We start from the raw sequence: 15,509 nt of genomic DNA on the forward strand, positions 1-15,509 counted from the left end.
CTAATGAGGTCGGCTTTTAAGATACATTCATTGCTTGCCACCCTTCTTGCCTTCTTGCATTTGAATTGGAGTTATCGAAATGGTTTGATAGGTCAAATATGAAAAGTTAAAAGTATTAACTTATTAACTAATAGAACAAAATCCCATTTTATATAAATAATGTGAATCTTATGATTCACATGGTAATTACACCTTGTGGTATGTTCTTGTTGACATAAGCATGTGTTGTTTATTGGCTCGTCAAAAGAACATAATCAAAGAAATGTATATGGTGATCGTAATTCTGAAGCGTTACTTGAGTCGAATATCATTGTAACTTCACATGGTCGATTCACCATTTGGATTCATTATCTTATGAAAATCTAGTCATGAATGTTAAATGAGCATTAAAATAGATTAATATGTTATTAACATAAGTCAATAAATCTCGATTCTAGGAATCTCATATGGATTGAGATCCATAATAGTTTGTCCACCTAAATAACTCTGCTAATTCACTTTACATAGTGAAGCCAAATATGGATCCTAGACTTTGATTAATAATTTGTTATTGGGTAATTATAATAAAAGGATTATTGATCAAACTAATTATGTTTCCTCTCTTAATAGATAACCAACAACTTAGGTGATACTCCTCCTCCTTTACCAACCACTTCATCAAACTTCTCACTACTCCAACTCCTTACACGAGATAAGCTCATTGGTCCAAAGTCTAAACTACCTAGATTGGATTCCTAACCTAAGGATCACTTTGAGGTACAAAGAGAAGAAGTGTGTCTTGGATGAGTATCTTGAAGAGGAACTTACTAACGATGCTACTGAAAAAGAAGTAGCCAAACATGAAAATCATTGCTATCTCTCAATTGAAGTATCATGTCTAATGTTGGCGGCCATGTCTTCTGAACTCCAAAAGGGATGTGAGAAACTTGAGGCATATGACATGAATGAGCAACTCAAAGAAAATATTCAAGAGCAAGCTCGAACAAAGTGATTCAAGGTGATGCAATCAATTCTAGGTTGCAAGCAACATGAGAGTGGTATTGTGACTTCCAATGGGTTAAAATTAAAAGGGTACTTTGATAGAATTGATCTTCTTGGCTTTCCACTCACTCAATAATTGGCTATTTATGTCATTATTAACTCTTTGACTAGTGCATACAAGCAGTTCACTATGAACTACTATAAGAATGATTTGGAGAAGAGTATCATAGAGCTACATGGGATACTCAATACAGTTAAGAAAGCATTGTTTCACTTAGGAGCACAAGTTCAACCACTCCTGTGTTAGCTATTAGGGAAGGTGGGGTTAAGATAACGAGGTCCTCTTATCCTAATGTCAGGGGAAAAAGGAAAAGAAAGTTAGTGCTACCAATTCCAAACCTAAAAGTATGTTTCTAACACACCTCCAGTGAATGACCCTAAAGAATCCATTTGCTATACTGCCAAGAGAATGGTCGTTGGAAACATAGCTGCATTAATTATTTGGAGGATCTTAAGAAGAACAAGGCCAAGGGTGCTGACACTTCAGGTATGTTTACAATTGAATTACATTTGGCTTCTACTTCAAATAACTAGATACTTGACACATATATGGAACCCATATTTGTTATGATGTACATGGTCTAAGTCAAAGTAGGAAGCTAAGGCATGGAGAGCTTGACTTGATCATGGGGAACAAGAGCAGAGTGGTTGTTACCAAGATTGGAGATTACAAGCTTTCATTTCCTTCTAGTTTTTAGTTTTTCTAAAAGGTTGTTTCTAGTCTCCTTATATGGCAAGAAACATTATTTCATTTTATGCATTGTGGATGGATGGTTTTACTTTTGAATTTGATAATAATGATGCTTCTATTTTGGTTTACAAAGATAATGCTCTTTATTTTAAAGCAAGTCCTTACAATGGAATATATGAATCTGTGATTGGTGTAAGTAGCAACAATAACTTAATCTTAAATGTTAGTTCAATTTCTTTAGATAAATTATGGCATTGTCGCCTTGGCCATATAAACAAGAAGAGAATCTCCAAGCTCCAATAGGATGGAATCTTGGAACCATTTAACCTAGAGTTTAATGGAGATTGTGAATCTTGTTTACTTGGGAAGATGATAAAGTCTGTGTTTACAAGCAACTGTGGGAGAGAAGCATGTATGATGTGTATTTTTAATGCACTAGTTTTTTATTTATAATTCTCAAACTATCACATCTAAACCATACTTTATAGGCAGTGAACCTGATTGAATATAGTATAGTTTTGATAAGCAAGGGTGTCAAACTCAAGGAGAATAGTACTGAATTAACATTAGCATATTTGATTATAGGTTATACTAAATAAAAGAAAGCAATAAAAGAGGTCTTTTTTTTATTAGAATCACAATTTAACCAACAGTTAATCAAACTAGATAGGAAACGAATCACTTCAGGTAATTTGGTTCAAATTAGATTACATCTCAAAATAATGGAGAATTACTTTTGTGCAATGGTTATTTGTTCATTATTTACATATTCCTAAATTGATTTATGTATTTGGCCCATATACAAATACTAATAACTATAAGGACTTTTAATTTCATCGTCATATAATTAATTATCCCTAAGTTCATTGTTCATTTCATATTATGCAAGATTCAAATTTTATTAATCCTAAAGGTTATTAGAATTTAACCATTTTAAGATTGGTCATCTAAAACATGCACACACATTAAAGTTCATAACTTTATCAACATAACCCTAGGTTTTGATCCAACATCAATCACAATCATTTTATAGTACTAAAACAACTATGATTCAAGAATATATAATTATACTGTTCTTCTAATCACTTAAAATTAGCAATAGGAAATAAAACAATGATCTTTAACACATATGGATCTTCAATCAAACTTGATATGATAAATTAAACAAGAATAAACAATCCAGATATCAATTTGACCCATAATCTCATGATTAATATATTTCTAACACAAAGCAAAAGGGTTTAACACCTAAATTCAGAAAGTAAAAATAGAAGGAACACAAATGGAACACTAATCATGATTAGAAAAGCAAAACCGAATGATTCCCGACATGAATCCACTCTCAAATCCTTTAGATCTTTGCTCAATATCAACTTAACGGCCATCCAACTGCCTTCTAGACTCTCAAAATCATAGTTTGTGTGTTACTTGTCGACCAAGGATGATTAGAGATCTGAATCCCCCTCTAGGTTAGTGATATGTGCATATTTAGATATATATTTAGTATAGAATATAATATCCGAATTTCCAGCAATCATATTTTAATTGTTTAATTTGAGTTATGAGGAGGGACTCGGCGAGTTGACGCTTAGACACGCCGAGTAGGATCGCAATTGCTGACTGGATTAATGAACGAACTCGACGAGTCGATGGGTGGACTCGACAAGTCCGCGCTGAGGTAAAAAACCCTAAATCTCTAGGCATGTGCCCTATTTAAGGGACCTTATAACCTTCATTTGCGGCTACCAGTCCAGAGAGAGAACCCCTAGAGAGCTTGAGCGAGTTGTGTGTATATGTGTGTGTGTGAGTGAGAGAGAGAGAAAGAGAGAGCTATTTTGATCCCTTTTTGTTGTGGTTTTGCAAAGAAGAAGGTGTTTCCAACAAGAGAAGGTCAAGGGGATTGTGATTCGGTGGTTTTTAGGCTTAGGTCTTCATTATTAAGGTATAAAACCGACCCCTTCTTCCGTTTTGTGCAAATCCTTGAATCTAGGGTTTTCTATACCCCTTTATTGGCTTGTATTGATGCGTATGTTGTCCCTCTTAGTGTTAGACTATGGATCTAGATCTTTAGAGGTCCAGAGAGCATTATCTATTCAACTTTATGCTTTTCCATGGAAGAAATGAACCTAGGATGCCATTTTAGAAGCCATTTCACCAAAAGAAGCTTTGTATGTGTTGCATGAGTGTCAAGATTTGACCTTTACATGATTATTGGTCATGGGGAAGTCAGATCTATAGGTTAAAGAAGCAGATCTGACCTCAGAAGGTCGATTTGGTGATTGCCATGGAAGAAACTCTCTGAGTCGGGTTTCCCCGTGACTCGTGATCGGATGTAGCCCGTTGAGTGGACTCACAGAGTCACCTTTGTGCACTCGACGAGTTTGGTCAAAGTTTGACCGTTAACTTTCGTTGACTTTTAGGTTTGGGTCAACACTTGGACTTTTGGACCATTAGAAGGGTAAAATGATCTTTTAGCCTTCTAAGAGAACATTGGAACGAATTAGTCTAGCCTGGAGAGCCGTTATTGATTTGAGATGATTGCTTATGTGTTTAGGCAGGGCTAGGTCATTGTTACGAGATTCAGGGATACCGAGCACGTGAGTTACTAGACAGCATACGAGGCGAGTCTTCTCATTATACTTTACCTAGAGTGGTAACTATATGTGACTGGAAGGTCTTATATGTTATGCGGAGTATGTGATATGTGTTGCTATGTGATATGCTATGTTATGAGTACCATGATATGGATCGGAAGGTCAACAGTGTATGGACCGGAAGGTCAAGATGATGAGGACCGGAAGGTCATACGGGTAGGGCCGGAAGGTCTACCAAAGTTGGGACAAAAGTCCCCTGAGACACATGGATCGGAAGATCCCATAGAGTTATGTCCATGAGTGGTGTATGTGTTGTATGTGGTATTTTGGGGAACTCACTAAGCATTTATGCTTACAGTGTTATGTGTTATGTGTTTCAGGTACTAGCGATGATCGCAGGAAGGCGCCGACATGATCCGTACACACTGGCAGGAGATTTGTTTTATTATCTTGGGATATGTTTTTATCGTGATGACATTTGTTAAACTTGAGAATTTGAGAATATTGAATGATTTTTATGTTATATGAAAAATAAAAAATTGTTTTGAAAATTCACGTTGTTACAAGTTGGTATCAGAGCCTTGGTTTGAGGGATTTGGATGCACCTTCGGGCGTATCTGAACTCAAGCTGAGGATTTAAAAATAATTTCATACAAGAAACAATTTTTTTAAAAAGTAAAAGAATTTGAGAAAGCAGAAAGAAGCAGTGTGTATGATCAGTCAGCGCCCGAGCGGTGATTTCCCAAAATACCCTTACGTTATGCGTTATGAAATATGACATGATATGCTATGTATGATACATAGAGTGGGTTAGATATTCATAGTAGGACTAGAGTGGCCTGATTTATGATGCCTTAACCTAGGAGATTACTGCTGCTATGAGATGCTTGAGAGTGAGTAGGTAGTAGTGAGGAGCTTAAGAGGGGTCTACCGAAGGGTAGCCGGTGCTTAGCAAGGAGTAGAGTACTTGTGATCTGGGATCCTAGGAGGACTTGGAATGAATGTTGATGTGGTGTGGAAGGTAGTATAGGGCCCGTACTATTGGAAGCACCGGATCAATGTGCAGTCCAAGTAAGAATCCTTAGGGTACTAAGGAACAAGTATGGTTGAGTTATCGAGTGTGAGTACACTCGAGCAAGTATCTGATATTTTTATGTTGTATTTCAGAGACATCATGGCTGCAACACGCCACAGACCAGAGACCAGCAGTGTGAGTGATGAGGAGCTTCGTCAGATGATCCACGAGGAGGTGGTTGCGGCTATCCGTGCAGAGTACCGGAGATGTTTGGGTTTATCTAGACCACTTTGATTGAGACGTTTGACGAGAGATACACAACGATCACTGAGGTTGCGGCTACTGCAGCTATAGTTGCTGCTAGACCTCAGGGGGGGGGGGGACTCGATGCTATTCCGGGAGTTCAACAACACGAAGCTACTAGAGTTTGATGGGACGCAGGATCTGATTGCTACGATGAGATGGATTTCTGATATCGAGGGATGCTTCTACACCTGTTCATGTCCGGAGCATTTGAGGGTTTGGTTTGCACTGAACCAGCTTCGCTTGGGAGTGAAGGGCTGGTGGAAGTTTGTAACGGTGAACTTCACTCTTGCGGAGATTTCGGATGTAACCTAGGAGAGGTTTACCACCATGTTTAGAGACGAGTATGTTCCCCCGGTAGAGAGGGAGCGGTTGGCACATGAGTTTTTGTCCCTTAAGCAAGGGATGGAGTCAGTGACGGTGATTACACAGATGTTCCATGAGAGGGCGTTGTTTTACCCTGAGACGTGTCGTTTGAGAAAGCACGCATGAGCCGGTATTTGAGAATTTTGAGGAGGGATATCTGGGAGTTCGTGGCGAACTCGACTTACCAGACATTTGCTGAGCTCCAGGAAAATGCCCGGAAGAGGGAGATTGAGCTGGAGACTCAGGCCAGGGAGGAGGCTGAGTCTCAGGGGAAGGATAGGCAGCCGGTACAGTCTCAGCCGACAGCCAAGCGGGCCAAGCCCTCCGATTCGAGATCTGGAGGCAAGAAGGGTCACACTTGTGGGAAGTGCGGCAAGGGGCATGATGGAGTATGTCGGTCGGGTGCTTGCTACAAATGTGGACAGGAGGGGCATATAGCCAAGGACTGCCCCAATGAATTTATGGTTTGCTTTCATTGCAACCAGACGGGCCATCGGAAGGTCGAGTGCCCGCAGCTGTTACAGGGATCAACGCAGGGATCTGCCCCTGCTATTGCACGAGCTAGTGAGGGTCGGCCAGTGAAGGCCGAAGCACTGAAGGCACAAGGGAGAGCCTTCCAGTTGACAGCGGAGGAGGTCCGCACAAATCCCGACATCGTGGCTGTTATATATTCTTTCATTTATTTATTCTGAGTTGAGATATTGTGCTTATTTTATGACATGCGTAGGTACTTTTCTTGTGAATTTTGTGCCTTCTTTGGTGTTATTTGACTCAAGTGCGAGTCGATCATTTGTGTCATTAACATTTAGTCAGCACATCAGTATTCGAAGAGAGGCGTTGAGTCGACCTTTACGAGTTTCCATAGCCAACGAGCCAGCGGTGTATGCTACTGATGTGATTCAAGGATGTATACTTGAGATCTTCGGCATTGAGTTTCCAATAGATCTAGTCCCGATTGCGATGGGGGACGTTTGTGTTATAGTTGGCATGGATTGGTTGAGCCGATTTGGGGAGGTTATAGACTGCGAGTGGCAGATAGTGATGATACGAGACCTTAGTGGGGGAGTGTTGACGGTATATGGCGAGGGTACCCGATGTGGGTCAGGATTTTGTTCGGCTGCTAGAGCGAGACAAAGTTTACAGTAGGGCTGCAGTGGGTTTGTAGCTTATGTGATGGATACATAAGTGGCCACGAAGAGGCTGAGTTCGATTGATGATGTTCCGATAGTGCGTGAGTTCCCAGATTTTTTTCCCGAGGAGTTACCGGGTGTGCCTCCCAAGAGGCAGGTGGAGTTCCGCATCGATTCGGTTCTGGGGGCAGCACCTATTTCCAAGGCGCCTTATCGCCTTGCGCTGCCAAAGATGCAGGAGTCATCCTTGCAACTTTAGGATCTGCTTGGAAAGGGGTTTATTAGACCTATTAGCTCGCCATGGGGAGCACCAATCCTTTTTGTCAAGAAAAAGGATGGTTCACACCGGATGTGCATTGATTACCGAGAGTTTAACAAGTTGACGGTCAAGAACCGTTATCCATTACCGAGGATCAATGATCTGTTTGATCAGTTGTAGGGAGCGTCTTGGTTCTCCAAGATAGATTTGAGGTCTGGATATTATCATATGAGAGTGCAGGATGAGGATATCCATAAGACAACATCCAGGACTCGTTATGGCATTACAAGTTCGTGGAAATGCCTTTTGGGCTCACCAATGCATCGACAGCGTTCATAGATTTCATGAACACGGTGTGCAGGCCGATGTTGGATCAGTCGGTGATCGTGTTTATCGATGATATTCTTGTATATTCAAGGTATAGAGAGAGAAACATGAGGAGCATATGTGAGAGATTCTCGGAGTATTAAGGTCGGAAAGGCTTTTCGCCAAATTCTCCAAGTGTGATTTCCGGTTATGAGAGGTCTAGTTCTTGGGGAACCTCGTTAACCAGAACGGGATATTGGTCGATCCGGCTAAGATTGAGGCATTTATGAGATGGGAAGTGCCGAAATCCCCCACCGAGATCAGAAGTTTTCTGGGGTTGACCGACTACTATCGGAGATTTATCAGGGATTTCTCCAAGATTGTCGTTCCTCTCACCAGGTTGACCAGGAAGGGCGTGACTTTTAGTTGGGGTCCAGAGCAGCAGGCCTCATTCGAGACGCTTCGTCAGCGATTATGCGAAGCCTCGGTATTAGCCCTCCCGGAAGGGATGGAGGATTTTGTGGTATATTATGACACATCGACATCAGGGTTGGGGGCGGTGCTTATGCAGAGAGGGCACATGATAGCGTACATATCAAGGCAGTTGAAGCCTCACGAGGTGAGATATCCCACCCATAATTTGGAGTTGGAGGCCGCGTTGTTCACCCTGAAGATATAGCGTCATTATTTGTATAGGGTTCGGTGTAGCATATACACGGACCACAAGAGTTTGAAGTACTTGATGGATCAGCCCAACCTGAATATGCTCCAGAGAAGATGGTTGGATGTGGTAAAGGATTATGACTGCGAGATTTTGTACTACCCGAGCAAGGCTAACGTTGTAGCTGATGCCCTGAGTCTAAGGGCGGAGAGTGCCCCAATACGAGATATTTGTATGAGGATGATGGTGATGACTCCGGTGTTGGATATCATTCGAGAGGCCCAGGAAGAGGCCGTGAGCCCGGAGAACCGCAAGAGAGAGCAAGTGATTGGGCAGGTATCAGAGCTTGTTACCGATAGCCGAGGGCTTATGAACTTTCAGGGTCGGATTTGGGTGCCATTTGCTGGTGGGGCATGTACCACCTTGATGGAGGAGGCGCACAGATTGAGATTCTCGATCCACCCCGGGACTACTAAGATGTATTTGGAGCTGAGAAGAGACTATTGGTGGCCCTGTATGAAGAGGGATGTTGCATGGTTTGTAAAGTGGTGCTTGACCTGTCGCAAGGTTAAGGCTGAGCACCAGCGTCCGCATGGCAAGTTGCAACCACTTGAGGTTCCCCAGTGGAAATGGGAACATAATTCTATGGATTTCATCACCAAATTGCTGAGGACTGCGAGGGATGTTGATGCAATTTGGGTGATTGTTGACTAGCTGACGAAGAGCGCTCACTTCCTTACTATCAGTGAGAGCTCTTCCGCAGAGAGGCTAGCAGAGATGTATGTGAGAGAGGTGGTATCGCAGCATGGTGTACCGATCTCGATTGTATCGGATTAAGATGTACGCTTCACGTCCAGGTTATGGAAGAATTTCCATGAGGAGTTGGGTACAAGATTACATTTCAGTACCACATACCACCAACAAACGGATGGACAGAGTGAGTGGACGATTTAGACGCTCGAGGACATGCTTCGAGCATGTGTGTTGGACTTCGAAGGAAGTTGGGAGACGTACGTACCATTGGTTGTGTTTACTTATAACAACAACCACCATTCGAGCATTGGTATGCCTCCCTTCGAGTTGTTGTATGGGAGGAGGTGTCGGACTCCCATCTGGTTGGGGAGAGGTAGGGCAACGAGTGATGGGTAGCACTGAGATTGTGTTTCATACGATTAAGCAGATTCAGCAGGTCAGACAGAGATTGCTAAGATCCCAGAGTCCCTAGAAGATTTATGCGGATAGGCAATGATCCGATCTTGAGTTTCAGGTTGGAGACTTGATACTCTGGAAGGTGTCTCCTTGGAAAGGAGTGATCCGATTCAGGAAGAGGGGCAAGCTGGGGCCCTGGTACATTATCCCTTTCAGGGTCCACGAGGGTGGGCAGGGTAGCGTATCGCTTAGAGCTACCTGCAGAGTTGGACCAGATACATGATACCTTCCACGTGTCTCAGTTGAGGAAGTGTATAGCTAACGAGTCGGTAGTGGTACCATTGGAGGATATTCAGGTGGATGCGAGCCTGAATTATGTTGAGAGGCTAATCGCGGTGGTAGATCGGAAGATCAAGGTTCTGAGGAACAAGGAAGTGACCCTGGTTCAGGTCCAGTGGCAACATCGGAAGGGTCCGAGCTAACTTGGGAGCCGGAGGCGGAGATGTGTGAGCAGCACCAGGAGTTGTTTGCAGAATGATACTTTGAGGGCGAAGTCAGATTCTAGTGGGGGAGAATTGTAACATCCGGATTTCCAGGAGTCATATTATAATTGTTTAATTTGAGTTATGAGGAGGGACTCGGCGAGTTGACGCTTAGACTCGCCGAGTAGGATCGCGATTGCTGACTAATTAATGAACGGACTCGACAAGTCCACACTGAGGACAGAAACCCTAAATCTCCGAGCCTGTGCCCTATTTAAGGGACCTTATAGCCCTCATTTGCGGCTACCAGATCAGAGAGACAACCCTTAGAGAGCTTGAGAAAATTGTGTGTGAGAGAGAGAGAGAGAGAGAGAGAGAGCTATTTTGATCCCATTTTGCTGTGGTTTTGCAAAGAAGAAGGTGTTTCCAGCAAGAGAAGGTCAAGGGGATTGTGATTCTATGGTTTTCAAGCTTGGGTCTTCATTATTGAGGTATAAAACCGACCCCTTCTTCCATTTTGTGCAAATCCTTGAATCTAGGGTTTTCTATACCCCTTTATTGGCTTGTATTGATGCATATGTTGTCCCTCTTAGTGTTAGACTATGGATCTGGATCTTTAGAGGTCCAGAGAGCATTATCTATCCAACTTTATGTTTTTCCATGGAAGAAATGAAACTATGATGCCATTTTAGAAGCCATTTCACCAAAAGAAGCTTTGTATGCATTGCATGAGTGTCAAGATTTGACCTTTACATGATTATTGGTCATGCGGAAGTCAGATCTATAGGTTAGAGAAGCAGATCTGACCTCAGAAGGTCGATTTGGTGATTGTCATGGAAGAAACACTCCGAGTCCATAAGGGGTCTCGACGAGTCGAGTTGGGTTTCCTTGTGACTCGTGACCAGATGTAGCTCGTCGAGTGGACTCACCGAGTCACCTTTGTGCACTCGACGAGTTAGGTCAAAGTTTGACCATTAACTTTCGTTGACTTTTAGGTTTGGGTCAACACTTGGACTTTTGGACCATTAGAAGGGTAAAATGATCTTTTAGCCTTTTGAGAGAACATTGGAACGAATTAGTCTAGCCTGGAGAGCCGTTATTGATTTGAGATGATTGCTTATGTGTTTAGGCAGGGCTAGGTCATTGTTATGAGATTCAAGGATACCGAGCACGTGAGTTACTAGACAACATATGAGGCGAGTCTTTTCATTATACTTTACCTAGAGTGGTAACTATATGTGACCGGAAGGACTTATATGTTATGCGGAGTACGTGATATGTGTTGCTATGTGATATGCTATGTTATGAGTACCATGATATGGACCGGAAGGTCAAGATGATGAGGACCAGAAGGTCATACGGGTAGGGTCGGAAGGTCTACTAGAGTTGGGACGGAAGTCCCCTGAGACACATGGATCAGAAGATCCCATAGAGTTATGGCCATGAGTGGCGTATGTGTTGTATGTGGTATTTTGGGGAACTCACTAAGGTGTTTTTTGATTTTCTGAAGCAAAAATTTATGAAGTTTGCGGACCACCTCTACAACCCTCTGCAGTAGAAGAGGTGGACCAAACAGCTGCAAACTGTAATAAGAAGCGTGTTTTTTTAACATCTACATACTACTACAAGTATTAAAAAATTAAAATAAACTAATTTTATAAATCAAAAATAGTTTTTTAATACGGAAAATTTAATAATGTATAACATTTCGGTAAGAATTAATGATATTTCAATAAAAAAAATAATGATATTTCAACAAAAAAATAAAAATATTTAGCAAAAAACAATGATATTTCATCAAGAATCTATCATTATTCAATATAAAAAAACAAAAAAAAATCAACAAGAATAAACAAAAAAAAAGTGAAATAAAATTACAACAACATATAATAAAATTTTCAGAAAGAAAATAAAGATGAAGAAAAGGTGGGAAGAGGTTGGAAGAGGCAGTACAAGTGCTGCGCCAAACAGAGCACGTGTAGAGGTTTTCGAATCTGAAGACTTCCAAAAAACAAACAACTACAAGATGAAAAGTATTGTGCGTGTGCTGCATCGCACAACAATAAGAGGTCTGAAGAGGTTTTTTTCCAAAAAAAAAAACAAACAACACCTAAGCATTTATGCTTACAGTGTTATGTGTTATTTGTTTCAGGTACTAGCAATGATCGCGGGAAGACGCCGACATGATCCGTACACACTGGCAGGAGATTTGTTTTATGATCTTGGGATATGTTTTTATCGTGCTGACATTTGTTAAACTTGAGAATTTGAGAATATTGAATGATTTTTATGTTATATGAAAAATGAAAAATTCTTTTGAAAATTCACGTTGTTACATAGATTTTTATTATTTATTAGCTAATTATTTGCAAATTATGGACAAAAGGTACTTAATAGTGTTTAAATTGTATTTTCAGTCCAAAAGATACGCTCGGAAACGAAAGGAAGCAGAAGATACAATCGGGAGTTTGGGAGTTGAAATAAAGAAGAAGAGTGTCAAAAACAAGAAGAACTCGGCGAGTCGACGCCTGACTCGGCGAGTTGGATCGAAGTCCTTTCCATACACGGACTTTTAATGAAGGACTCGACGAGTCGGTACCTTGACTCGACGAGTCAAATTTGTTTCCAGAAAATTCTAAATACGGACTTTAAGACCGAAACATAAGGCAATTGGAGAACCCTAGGAGGCTAAGCTGCGATTGAAAGGTTAATTAAAGCTCCGGGAAGTGAAGAACCAACCCTACATTTGATTTTGAGCAGAATCAAAGGCAATTCAAGTGTATTCTTACGTAAACCTTTGTTTGAATCATGTTTGAACTTATGAATTTCATTTTCGATTTTATTGTTACTGCAATTATGAACTAAAACGTTTGTCTTCTATTTAGGGTAGATGATTTTGTGAATATGGATTGATTTTATGGTTAGGATTAGTTTAATTTGGTGATTTTGTTTTGTTAAGCTTGTTAAAGAACCTTATGTGTTAATTACAACTATTTTCAGTTAATTGTCCAGCATATTAAGTTACATGAACATCTCTTAATTGCTAAATCGTATGATTTATGTGAAAATATAGTTATATGCCTAGGAATAGCGAATGTGAAACTAGGATTAATTAGAAAATAGGTAAATTAACATGTGAGCTTGTGTGATAAACCATCAAGAAGAGGTTAAGCGAATTATTAATTTAAATAACCATTACAAGTCTTACTTAACCCGAATAAATAAACTAAGAAACTTATTAGTTTAATCACTTGATCACTACTTGATTGGTTCGTTTTCTAAGGATTAGTAATAGCGAACGTGAACCTAATCACCTTAATCGGTAGCCAATGAAAAGTTAATATGATACATTTATCATAAAATCAACCATAGGATCAAATGATTCGAACCTAAACAGAAGTCCTCTTTATTATTAAATTTAGTTGCGTTTCAATTGTTTAGCTGTTAGTTTTAGCTAAGTTTTAGTTAAGTTTCTAGTCTTGCAAAAACTAGAGAAAAACCTTTTACTTTTATTACTTGCTTAGTTAATTCTAGTTATTAGTTTAATTTCCGTTCCTTGAGTTCGATACACTGCTTGCTAATTTATACCACCAATTGACAGGTCCACTGACTTTTGTGTGTCAAATTCATAATTAAAAAGTACGATAAAACTAGTTAGTCTCACACACATCAAGTTTTTTGGTGCCGTTGTCGGGGAACGGTTCAAAAATTAATTCTAATTTCTAGTATTATCGATCCTTTGTGTGAGATCTATCTTGCATAAAGTTACTGCTTTAGTAGTTTAGTTATTAGGTTTAGTTTTAAGTTTATCTGTTTTTTAGAATTGTTGTTTATTTTTTTTTTATTTTAGCCTTGAACTCGCCGAGTGCACTTGAAGTTACTCGGCGAGTCCGTCGCTGAAAAACAGTTTCGTTTTTATTTTAAATTTGTTCTTTTTACGCGTGTTTCTTGTTTTGATTTCAGGTTTTACATGACCTGAAGATCCGACACACCCCTAGTTCCTCTTTATGAGGATCCGGAATCTGCTCTTAAGAAAAACAAAAACAAAGGTGTTGAAAGTTCTAATCAACCAAGGAAATCACCTTTGAAGGACCTTAAATCAGTTTTTGGAAAGAGAAAAACAATAAGGAAAGTGGTTCTAGCAGTCAAAAGAGTGAGGAAAGCAATTTTGAACATTTTGAAGGAAATCCAATCCCGGAAGTAAACGATTACAAATCTGAATCCGAAGAAGAAACCGACTTTGAAGACGAACCCGCTAACACCATGGCGAACATTGATGAAGTTTCCATGGGTGAATGGAAGAAGAGGATACATGACGATACTGGCCCGAGACTCGTGCAACCCTTCATCACCGTAACAACCAATTTCGAACTAAAAGGCCACACACTTGCTCAACTTAAGGAAATCCCCTTCTACGTGAAAGATCACGAAGACGCCTACAAACATTTGGACGAAGTAAACGATGTAGTCGACTACTTTAATGTTCCAAATGTACCTCGCGAAACCGTTTTGCTTCGTATGATTCCAGTCACATTCAAGGGAGCTATGAAAGACTGGCTGAAATCACTCCCTCCAGGATCCATCACTACATGGGCTAAGATGAAAGAAGAATTTATTGACCAGTTTTGCCCTTTGTCGAAGATAGCCAAGTTGAAGAAATACATAGCCAACTTTGAACAACAAGGTGGAGAGTCACTATATGAGGCTTGGGAGAGATACAGGGGCTTACTAAGGAACTGCCCACATCATGATCTAAACAGTCAATAAGAAGTCGCCATTTTATGTGATGGAGTCAATGTAACAACTAGGTAGCTCCTTGATTCGCAAGGACCTCTCACAAAGAAGCCACCCCTAGTGATCAAAGAACTAATTGAAGAATTCTCTAAGCACTCTAGAGAATATCATAACCCAAGGAATGAACTAACTCGAGGGGTAGTGAACTCAGTTAATGATAGTATGGCAGCAATGATGGCCAAGTTAGAGAATTTGGATCAAATAATGACTAAGATGGACCAATCCATCCATGCCATTAGGGTGGGTTGTGAAAACTGTAGAGGACCTCACCTCACTAAAGATTGTGATCTTGACGAGAATGAGAACCGGAAGGTGCAAGTGTGCTATTCAAGTAGTGATAGGTATGATGAAAATTGGCGGAAACCCAAGAAAGAATGGCTACCTTATGATAAGTACAAAAAGGCAAAGGAAGAGAAATACAAGCAAAAAGATAAAGGCTTTTATCAAAAAGAGGAATCGGTGCTGGAGAAGAAATCTGATTTGGAAGATATATTTACAAGATTTGTAGCCACGTCCAAGAAAAGGCACAACGATACCGATGCTGAGATGAAGGAGCAATGAAATATGCATAGAGAGCACCAATATATGATGATGGATCAACAAACTATGATTTAGAATCAACAAGAATCCATTCATAACATTGAAAAACAGCTCAGCCAGCTTGCACAACAAATTAACTAAAGAGAAACTGGTGGACTTCCTAGCAATACCAAACAAT

General features: G+C 40.4%; 1 non-coding gene across 1 annotated transcript; it reads right to left on the reverse strand.

The window, feature by feature from the left end:
- Nucleotides 1–14,644: 14,644 nt before the first annotated feature.
- Nucleotides 14,645–14,751, reverse strand: LOC145003637 (small nucleolar RNA R71). Its single transcript, XR_013662089.1, has one exon. It is a non-coding gene; the product is annotated as a small nucleolar RNA R71 (small nucleolar RNA).
- Nucleotides 14,752–15,509: the final 758 nt, after the last annotated feature.

This window comes from Lactuca saligna, chromosome 6 (assembly GCF_052625555.1).
Source record: "Lactuca saligna cultivar CGN05327 chromosome 6, ASM5262555v1, whole genome shotgun sequence".
Lineage (NCBI taxonomy): Eukaryota > Viridiplantae > Streptophyta > Magnoliopsida > Asterales > Asteraceae > Lactuca > Lactuca saligna.